Consider the following 11626-nt stretch of genomic DNA (forward strand, 5'->3'; position numbering starts at 1 on the left):
AGCTTCTCTGTGAAACATATGATGGAACCCAGAGGGTGTAATAGCCACCCTCTTTTCCTCTTCACAATGAAGACCCTTCCTGCTGGCCCCGCCCATCATGGCTCTACCATCTTCTTCACAGTAGCGGTAATTAAAGTCAGGGTCATTCCCCACTGAGAACAAGGACACAGCAAACCTATCTGCCTGCCTCTGTTTGCCACACTTACCGAACTCCGGGCATCTGGACTCCAACACGCTCGTTACAGTTCTCCAGAGGCTTTTGCAGGGGGTGTCCTGAAAACCCCCAAAGACTTAGTAGGAAATTGAGTTTCTTAACCCAAGGGAGCCACACCCTAGACCGATCCAGACAAGGTCTGCGAACATCCTGCCTTACACCTGGGTAGGTGGGTAGGTAGGTAAGAAAGCAGGTGACCTAGCTTAGATGGGGGGGGGGGGCTTGGGGGACAGAGTGGAAAAGAGGAGAGACCTAGGCGGACCTGGAAGTCCAGAGAAAGGAAGCAGAGATGAAGGCTAGAAAGGGGAAGCAGGAACAGAAGGCAGGAAGGGAAGTCTGTGGCAGGGGAAGAAGGCAAAGGGAGGAACAGAAGGAGGCAGGGGCGGAGCCTGGCCCGGCTGGCCTCAGAAGCAGAGCCAAAACACCACCAGGCTCTTTCCCTCCAAACAGAGGATGAAGAGGATACCTGAGCATCTCTCACTCCTGCTGGGCTCAGGTCCTCTCTCACCCACCCAGCCAGACCAGGCTCCTCAGCCCCACCCTTCACCACAGTGATGTGAGTGGACTAGCCTGCATGATATGCAGGTGGACCCCCTACAGATACCCTATGTTTTCTGGTGATTGCCAAAACTCTCTAGGGCACAGCATGGCCCTATCCTCACCATGCCTTGGCTCCTGTGTCTGTCTTCCTGAGAGCAGGTTTCCAGACAGGGAGGAAGAACACTCTAGAAGGACCTCTCTTGGCTCCACTGTAGGCAGAGAGCTCCTGCCTGACTTGCGACAGCTCTCTACATTGCTGTTTTCCAATGCTTCCCAGGTCTGCATGGCTGTCCCATGTGCCCAGCTTTGGGGTGCCTGTGTAATAGCACTTCAGACCCTGTGCTTTTTACAGGGACATACCTGTGCACACAGGGGACTGAGAAGGAGAAGATGGGTTGGTATAAGGTATGAAGGGACTCATTCCCTGCCTCCTGTGGCTAACCTGGACAGGGGCTGAGGCCAAGGTCCTCCCTACATGCCTCTGGAGCCAGCATGGTTATGGTGCTCCTCCAAAAGAAAGTGTACCCCAGAAGATACATCTGACCCCTAACCCCTGGTACTGAGCACGTGACCTTCTGCAGAAGTTTGGTCTTTGCAGACGTGAACTGAAGTTTACCTGTGTTGAAGATTCTGCCAATGACTGACTCTTTGGAATGCCCTGGTTGTGGAGGTTGAGATGTTACAGATCTGGAGCCAAATTATCTCAGGCTATCTTCAGCACCCTCTATCGCCCACCTCTATTGTATAACAACATGCATCTGCCAGACAAAACCTTTAGACCGTATTCTCAGCGGACCCCAAGCTTCCACCAAACCCAGAAGTAAAAAATGTCATCAGGAAGTATCTGAAGCCTATGGCAGAGATTCCCCACTTGGCTGTAACCGACCTACCTGGTCTTCCCTCTAGTGTATTTGACAAATGCCTTGATTTAGTGTTGTCATTTGTTCTGTGACTACAAAGGTTATAGGAACCATGGCCACAGTGGAACATGGCCTTTGGGGTCCCATTGGCCACAAGTCACTCATACTTAGCTCAGTATAAACTAACTCATTGCTTTGGAGCAAGACCTTGTTCTAGGCTGCTGTCGGTGTAACTGGGATATGCATGGAGTAGGGTGTGCTTTTCACCCAAGGCAGGCATGGGGTCAGAAAGAAGAATTAGAGGTAGGACCTTTCAGAGGCAGAAGAGGCAAGCAGGCTCCTCCTTACGGCTTGTCTGGCTTGGGAAGGCATGGGCTTCTTGGCTCTGGTCTGGACGCTATGGCAGCACTTTCATGGCCTCCCTTACCGGGTGTACTGGTTAGTTTTTTGCTGTCAATTTGACATAAGCTAAGGTCATCTGGGAGGAGGGAACTTCAGTTGAGAAAGCACCTACATCAGGTGTCCTGTAGGCAAGACTGTGGGGCCTTTTATTGATTAATGATGGATGTAGGAGGATCCAGCCCCCTGGGGGCGGTACCACCCCTGGTCCTGAGTTCTATAAGAAAATCAGCTGAGGCCTGGAGAGATGGCTCAGAGGTGAAGAGCACTGCCTGCTCTTCCAAAGGCCCTGAGTTCAATTCCCGGCAACCACATGGTGGCTCACAACCATCTATAATGAGATCTGGTGCCCTTTTCTGGCATGCAGGCAAAACATTGTATAATTAAAAAATAAATAATTAAAAAGAAAAGAAAATCAGCTGAGTAAACCATGAGGAGCAAACCAGCAAGCGGCATTTCTTTGTGGACTTTGTTTCAGTTTTTGCCTCAAGTTTCTGCCCTGACTTCCCTTCCTGATGGACCACAATCTACAAATTGAAATGAACCCTTTTCTCTCCAAGTTGCTTTTGGCCATGGTGTTTATCGCAGCAGCAGAAAGCAGCTCAGGATGCCTGGGCTTCACCTTGGCCTCCAGGCCAAGAGTATGACCCTGGATGAAGGCAGCCACCAGATACAAGTGCCCTGCCTTGTATCTGGTTCCTGGAGACCATCCTGCTCCAGTTGTGGGAGATGTAAATTCTCCCCACCCACACCAGGAGCTCACACCCAGAGCATGTGGAGGGCACGATTTGAATAAGGTCCTCTAGCTACAGAGATAAAAACAGCCTATGGTTTTCCTGTAGGAATCCGGCTGGAGTCACAGGCATGCCCCTATGTGCTGGGACAAGGACCACAAGCTGGGAGGCCTGGCCCTGCTAACGTGCACTCCTGAAGTGTTAGGGACAGAAACCCCAAATCTAGGCATGGACAGGCAACGGCCTTTCCCAGGACTCTGAGGACATTCTCCCTTATCTCTCAGCCCCCAGGGGATCCAGGGATCCCTTGGTTTGTGGCCACATGGCCCCAGTCTCTGCCTCTGTGGTTATAATTGTGCCTGTGCATTTATGTCCTTCCCTCTTCCTATTTGGATCCCATCACTGGACCAGGCCCCCCCCCCCCACCTTTCCTCCATCTCATCTACAAAGACCCTGTTTCGTGAGTACCATGCCACTCACAGTAAACCCCACTATTGGAACTAAAGTATCTGCAGTCACATCTGGAGGTGACTTAAGCTATACGTGTACCCTGGCTTGGAGTATGGGAGCCATGATGTTTGTCTCCAGTCTTTGGGCTGGGGATGGAACCTTCTACTCTTCTTCCCACTTAGTCCCTGGTGGGAAGGTCATTTTGGCTGAGGGAGGAGTCCTCTGGGGCTCCCTGAGTCCCTGAAGATTTCTTTCCCAAGGTCTAGGGCCCAGAGAGTGCCTTTCAAGATGGGACTCAACAATGCACCTCCACCCATGGGCAATGGATTGGACCCTGTAGACCAGGTCACCTCGCCTTGCTTCAAATAGACTGGATGGGTGGTCCAGACCCCTGGATACCATGGGAGGTAGATGCCACACTCAAGAGCGACCAGACCTTGCTCTCCCCACCAGGCTGTGATGGAGGGGCATTTGGGCAGGTGCCAAGTACCAGGCAAATGTGGCCACCAAGAGGGAAGGTATGCAAATAGGATTTGCATGTGCAGGTGTCTGGGTCTTAAACACCCCTCCTCTTTATTGGTATTTTTTGTGGAGGTTGGGTTACTTGATCCTGGTCATTATCCAATACCACAACTCTGAAAAAAAAAAATCCACCCAGATACTTAATCCCAAGGCAGTGGAGACCCTGGGGGCTCTTACTTGCTGAGGTGGTGATAGAAACAGATTGAACTAAGTGTACTTCTCACCCCAGGGCATGACAGCTGGCACCCAGACCCTGGGCTCTTAACCTTATTTGTCCCCAAACTCTCTGTGTCAGCTTACAGTGGCATGTGGGTAAAACCACAATGACAAGAAGGTCACTGCATGCAGCCAGTATGAGATAGCATGGCATCTCTCACCCCCCTCGTGAGGACACATGGCATTCCCGACAGAGCAGAACAGGGACACAGCTATGAGAAGCTGGCTTCCTGACCCCCCCCCTTACCCCACCACACTCCTGCTCCCCTATGCCCAGCCTTTGAGCTCTGGCTAACTTTCCAGGGTGCTCTGGCAGATGTTAGTACCTAAGTCTGAGGCTCACAGTTTGGATTACCCTCCCCACAGACCCTTCCCATCAATGGGTAGCCCCTTCCCTTGCTCATGGCAGACCCATCTCCCTGATGCCATAGGAAAGAGGGGCTCCATTCCTAGTAACACTGAAGAAAGAAGGAATGTGACTAGAACATGGCTCCTGCTTGCCCTTCCCTTCTGCCCCAAGGAAGGGACCAGTTTCTGGCCCTACTCCTTATGTAAGCTGACCCTGGTGCACACTTACCTGCCTGCTCCTTCCAGATTCCTGGTGTGTGGCTGCTGGGGCTGAATGGTGAAGCAACTCACCTACTGCAGGCGTGTCTCCCCCTTTGCTCCCCCCACGTACCACACCTGGCAGCCAATGATGTCCCAGAAAGCTGGGCGTGAGTGAACATAGGTACCACCCAGCCACCCAGGGCCAGATTGATAATCATTGATGTGAGCACACATCCAGGCTGACCAGGAAGCTGTACCCTCTGCTAAGAGGGGTTGGATGAAGCACGTGTCCTGTCCTTCCCTCCATGGGCTCAGCCTGGCCAGGGCAATGGAGTCTGGATGACTGCAAGCCTCAGTTTCTCTAGTTGAGGAAATAAGGAGTGCCTCAACACCATGCCACTCATGAAAGGAAGTCCAGCAAACTATCCCCAAGGAGGACAGATAGGCAGATGAACTGTTGCCCCAGGTCCCAGGAAGGGTAGAGATGTCTGCCCTGATGTGTGGCAAGCCACCCTTCTGGGGAATCCTGCAGTGTGGGTGAGCCGAGTACTGTCTCCTTGCCAGTCAGGCGGTCAGTGCCTTGGGGGACTGTGTGAGGACTGCCTCTACACCACAAATCAGAATTGATGCTTGTGGGATGGACCGTGCCTTCTGTGGCTGTGACACTGGCTGCTTTCCTGTTGATCCAGCCAGCTCCTTCAACACTTTGGGCCCCAGTTTCTCTGACTGTAGGTGGACATCCTCGAGCCCAGCTTCCGAGTGGCTGTGGGTAAAGGGAGGAAGGACCATTCTGACAGTGCCTGACAATATTTCTGTGAGCCCTTCCCCCAGAGACCTCAGGATCTGGCCCCCATTCCCCTGCCATGAGCCCCCAAGGGGTCTGCGTTGGAGGTTTGGCAGCAGCCAAGGACCCAACATTAGCCTCCAGAGGGCGCCAGGATCATAGGCAGAAACAGGACCTGTGGGGAGGTAGTTACCTCAGGCTGGTCAAAGACAGGGGTCTCTTGGCTTTGCTGTGAGCAAGAGGGCCACAATTGCATGGCCATTTGGACTAACATTTTTTTTTTTTTTACATGCCTGTGGTGTTACCCTGACATAAGCCAAGTCCATTTGAGGGCTTCCTGGGATTACCAGCTAGGCTAGGGCCAGAGGCTCAGAACTAGTTCTAGATACTTGGGCTCTGAAGGGCAGGGACCACAAGCTCTCAGAGCTGGAGAGCTAAAGGGTCCACTTTGAGAATAAGGGACATCTTGGGGGAGGGCGCTAGATGGAATGGCCAGAACTCAGCTTTGGACAAGGCCAATGTCCATTGGATTCTGGAGGTCAGCCTGAGTTCATGCCCACCCAACAACCCAGGGCCTGGCCTTCCTATGGCTCCCACTATGAATGGGGTATGTGGAGAATAGGAGTCCTTCCACAAACCCTTTCCCATACGGTGCTGTGTTGGGAGATACTGTCCCTTTCTCCATCTTTTGGATGCCTGAAGGGTTGCAGCAAACATTCCCTAACCATTCCCAGGCAAGTAGCATATTATAGTTCTCCTTACCCACAGCTTTTCACGCCCCCCTGGTATCCTAATAATCAAACCCAAGGAGCCCTGGCATTTCTGCCTCTGCTGCCTTGGAGCACCATTCACTCCTTGGAACATGTCCTATACCCTCCTTGTCACCACAGGCTCCCATGTCCTTCAGGAACCCCTTCACCCAGGACCACACCAGCATAGGGCCCCACCCTTGTAGCTTTCCTCTCAGGCGCCCTCGCAGTATTGCTCAGGGTTGCTTTGTCATCTGAAACGATCTTTTTGCTTCCTCATTTGTCTATCTGCAGCTGCTTTCCCCATAGGACTGCTGGAAACTGGGCAGTCACAGCCAACCCCAAGCACAGAATATGACTGTATACAGAACATGTGCTCAAAGGCAGTTGTGTGTTTAGACAGTGTGTGCCTAGGCATGTGCACATGCATGAGCCATGTAGAGGCCTAGGTTGGGACTGGGGAGACAGCCATTTAGTGGGAAGCAAATTCCAAGACATTCCAACATCCACTGAGTGGCTGTCTCCCCAGACCCAACTTAGGCCTCACTGTGGCTTTGCTGGAAGCTGCCTGTCTCTCTTGTGGTTGCTTTGGCTGATGTCAGGAGGATACTTCTTCTTGGGTGAGGCTGTGTCCCAGAGGGCAAGTCTCCAGCAAGGACTACTCCCACCTTAGTGTGTGTCCCCAGGGTAGCAGTTTCCTTCCTACCACTGACCACACAGTCTCACTACTACTGGCTATGTCCACCTGCTCAAAAGCCACATTTAGCACCCATGTTCTTCGAGGGCCAAAGGTTCTTAAGGTAGCCTGAGCTATCTCTGAGGCCTGGGCTGGAGCAGAAGAAGCCAAAGTCTGGCAGGCCTCCTAGCCTCCCTAGCCTGTAGAACTTTGTACCCAGAGGCCCCCTAGCATACTTTTGGGGGGCAAACTACCTCCTAGAGCCAGATCCTGGCTCAGTGCCTTGCCCTACCCTGCTTCTAGACTCAGTCGTGTCTTGAGTTCTTTGTCTGCCCTCTGTGGAGCAAATCCACTCTGCTGCCCCAGAAATTCTGCAGCTCTGGCTTCGGCACTCTGGTAACCTAGGACCTCTCCATCCCACTGCAGTTCTAAGGCCACCTATGTGGCCCTCATGACCTTAGTATCTTCTTGACCCAGGATTTTTGTCCAGCACACTGGACTTTTGTCTATGATCTCTAACTTGGGAGACAGGGTCTGGGAAGGGCAAGGACAGAGGGTAGCGGACCTTAGGCCTGAGCTCTGTCTATCAGCCTGGCCCTGGTCCTGGCCCTATCTCACAGATGTAGACCAAGGCCAGAAGGGCTGAGGGACCAACTCAGAGCTCCTGGCAGGCCTAATTGCCCCTGACCTCTTCTCCTGCCATGCAGTGGCAAGCCAGCCCTTATAAGAGCTTGTCAGCCATACGGCAGAGCTAGAAGTACAAGATAGCACAATTGGGTGGCTGGGCCAACTCCAGCCACCAGAGCACGCCCTAGATATGGAAACTAATGGCTGCCTGGCCCCATGGCCTGCACTAGGGTTTTGCACACAGATATGGTTTTGCGCACATATCTGTGCCCCAGATGCATGCTGTCTATACAGGTACTTATATTCTTCTATGTATGCAGAGCAGGTCAGCCTCAGTGTGGCCTCTGCCACCAGCCCCGTACCTGCTCCAGGTCCTGTCAGGCAATGGGGATAATGGCCATGAGCATTTCCTAGGAGCTGATGAGGACACATCAAAGTGAATATGTACGCTTGGGTTAGCACCCAGGGTTGAGAACTGACAACACTCATCCATTCATCGACCACCCATCCTACCATCCATCTTGTTTATTCTCTCTCTCTCTCTCTCTCTCTCTCTCTCTCTCTCTCTCTCTCTCTCTCTCTCATGTGTGTATGTGTAGATGTATACATGCCACGGGTTATGTGTGGAGGCCAGAGAACATTCTTGGATGTCAGTCCTTGTCTTTCCCTGTTTGAGACAGGGTCTCTTGTTTGCCACCACACACACTAGGCTTGCTGGGCCTTGAGCTTTTTGAGATTCTCTTGTCTTCACCTCCTGCCTCACTGAGGGAGTATTGGGATTCCAGATACACGATGTGGGTTCTGGTCTTCTGAATTTGTCTTTATGTGTTCTTTTGCCTGTAAGCGCAGGTGCAGCAAGCGTTTCACCCACTGAGCCATCTTCCTTGTTCTTATCCAGACATCCAACTGACACTCACCATCTTCTGCCCATGTTCCTACTCACCTAAGCCTCCAGATACGTTCATTTGTGCATCACCATCCACCCATCTGGCCGTCCAAGTCAAGAAACTCTCTCCAGAGGAGCAGAACTCATAGAATATACATCTTATTTATTAATGAGATTTATAGGGCTGGTTACATGACTGGGACCAAGTAGTCTAATAATGGTCATCTGCATGCTGCTGAGGCTGAGACCCAGTGTCAGCAGAGCCCATGAAGCCAGCTAGTCACCTCAGTTGTCCCAATCTAGTACCAGTCAGGCTTAGAAGATCTCTAATCTTCTAAGAGACTCACTGATGTTTAGTCTTTGCTGAAAAACCGAAGAAGCAGGAGGACGGTGGCGGCAGTGATGGACACACCTGCTCAGGAGGAAGAAGCAAGGGAAGGTGGACATTGCTCTTTCCTTGAAAGCTCTTTATCCCACGATTGCTTTTTGTGTGGCCCTCCCCCAATTTTAACCCTCTCCAGAAACACACTCTCAGACATGCTCAGAGTGATTCTAAATCCTGTCATGTTGCCAACCAAGATTAATTAGGCCACTCACTCATGGATCCATTCGTCCATCTCCTGATCCTTCCACTCATCTTCTACCCACTCATCAACCTTGTTATCCATCTGTCTCAGTTAGGGTTTCATTGCTGTGAAGAGACACCATGACCATAGGACCAACTTTTTTTTTTTTTTAGACAAGTTTTCCCTGTATAGTCCTGGCTGTCCTGGACTCGCTTTGTAGGCCAGGCCTATGGGGGCCATTTTCATTCCAACCACCATACCATCTACTCATCTAAGAACTCTTACCATTTATCACCATCTGTTATCCATCCATCTATCCTATTTCCACCCACTCATGCCGCTATACACTTCATTATTACCATCCATCTATCACCCACCTATCCACTAGCTACTTATCCATTTACCCATTTATACATCGAACTACCCAAGAATACCATCTATCCACCCATCCATCCATCCATCCACCCATCCATCCATCCATCCATCCATCCACCCATCCATCCATCCAATCGGCTGGCCACCCTTCCATTCATCCACTCACTCATCTTTACAATTTCCCACATACTTACCATCACCATCCAAGCATCCATCCACCTATACAGCCACCCACTGAGTCCTCTCCAGTCACTCATTCACATTCAGAAGCCTCTCTGTGCCTGGACTCACCGAGGTGAATCAACTTCCCGTCATGCAGTGCCCACATATGGGAATGCTGGCAGATGCTTCACAGGCTCTGGGTCACATAAGGGTCAGGGCTGGTCAGAGCACCCAAGTGGCATGTGAGGTTCTCATGTGCTTCCTCCCTGCATCCGTGTGTCTCACAGATGAGATCTTTATCTCCCGAAGCTGGGCCTTTCTGTCCATTGTTCCTGCTTTCCCTACAGTGTAACTAGAAACAAGGCTAGACATGCAGTAAGTATCTAGTAAATGCTGCTGGCAACTGAGTTGTTCCTGCCTCCCCTTCTGTCCCTCAGTTGCCCTGCCCTTACTCTGGGCTCCAGGCCTGTGTGGGACCATGGTATCACTGATGAGGACAAAAGGCCTGGCTGGGAACTGCCCAGCATGACATTGAATTGGGCTAGAAATACCCAATATATTTCTTCCAGTGGAGGCTTTGGTGCCTTAGCAAATGCTGTGGGGCTAGAGGTGACTGGGAGGCTATGGGCCAAGGGATCCTGAGTGTAGTGGGTCGTGCTCCTGAGTGGGCTATTACCACAAGCTCTGATGGAGGCCTGAGACCCTTGAGGCCTTGGGGCTCCTCCCCAGGACACTCACTGGGAAGGAGAAGAGTGGATTCTGTGGCAGATGGTGGCAGCTCCCCCAAAGGGAAGCTAGAACTGACTCTCTCAAAATAAGGCAAGTGCCAACAGCCCTCAACTTTTGTAAGCCTTTCCTTGGATTTGGAAGATCAACCCTGTCCCCAGAACAATGTCTGGAAAATGGGCTTCCCATGCTTATGTGGGGCCTCTCAGGTATATGTGGGTGTCTGGAGACCCTGAGCAAGACCCTAGGCAGCTTTACCAGAGGGCTGAACTTGAGACTATAGGGAGCACTATGGTAAGCCTCTGGTACCTCATCAGCACTGGCTTGGTGCTGGTGAGGGAATGAGAGGGTGCAGTTTGCAGAGTCTGGTCACCAAGTGACCCTCATACTGCCTTATTAAATTAGGTATCGCTGTGGCCGAGTTGCTACCTCTTTATTGGGTTGGTGGTCTCCCCTCCAAGCTCACCTTTCCTGTGACGCTCTAAGCAGTCTGTCCTTGGGACGGTCCCAAAAGGAGGCTCACAAAGGCCTGTTTGCATGTATCCAGCACACAGGCACACTGCACATACTTGCAGATGACCCTCAGTATTCTCGGCTGGTTTCCAGCTTGGTATCTTGGAAGAAGAGAGTGTGGGTGGATGTAGCCTGTGAGTTAAGGGTGGTAGAAAGACAGCATGCCTAGCTCCTCCCATTCTTCCTTCATGCTCTTGCACTCCCCTGGTCTCACTAAGGCCTAGAACAATACTCAGGGCTCCGAGAGAGAGAGAGAGAGAGAGAGAGAGAGAGAGAGAGAGAGAGAGAGAGAGAGATAGGGAAACCCAGGGAGGCTCCGTTTCCTGACTCCACATATGCATAAGGACCGGCTCATGGGGCAACTTTCTCCATGAATGTGAGCTTGGGTTGGGTTGTCTGTCCAGCCTTCACCCATTGTCAGAACACAGCAAGTACTCAGTGCACCCAGAGAAATGACCTCAGATACAGTGTGAGTGGGAGATGATGTGTCATGCCTGAAGAACTCTAGATATGTCCAGTCTTGCCTTTGTTCTACTGTGACCCCTCCCCATGGGATTGCTTCATGGCCCTGTCCAGTTGGACCACCTCAGTATTTGCCTAGAGAAGGTCCTAGTTCCCCCTTCCCAGGCCTGAGAGCAAGATAATTGAGATGATGGATTTTTATGTCCTCAGATGAGGAGGGGACACCCCAGCAGCTGCCTGGGAGGTACAGGAGAGATGGAAGTACAGCCCACAAGGATAGTCATCAGCCAGGAGGTCTCTCACAGAGAAATAGCAGTGGCACACAGTGGGAAGCTCTGTTCCTCATGTGCCCCCAAACCCCAGCCATGCATCTGGTCAGCATTGAGTATCTATTGCATAAGAGAGCTTTGACAGCAAATTCTCCCCCAGGTAAATGGAAGAATGTCTGTGGAGACACCTCTTTTTGAGCTTTCAGTGAGTTTTCTCGCCTGATTTATGTTTCTACGATACCATACTCTGACCAGAAACAACTTAGGGGAGGAAAGGGTTAACTCACCTTCCCAGCTACTGTTCCTGAGGGAGCTTAGGGTTGGAACTCAAGCCAGTATTTGAAGCA

The sequence above is a fragment of the Acomys russatus genome, chromosome 5 (genome assembly GCF_903995435.1).
Source record: "Acomys russatus chromosome 5, mAcoRus1.1, whole genome shotgun sequence".
Classification (NCBI taxonomy): Eukaryota; Metazoa; Chordata; class Mammalia; order Rodentia; family Muridae; genus Acomys; species Acomys russatus.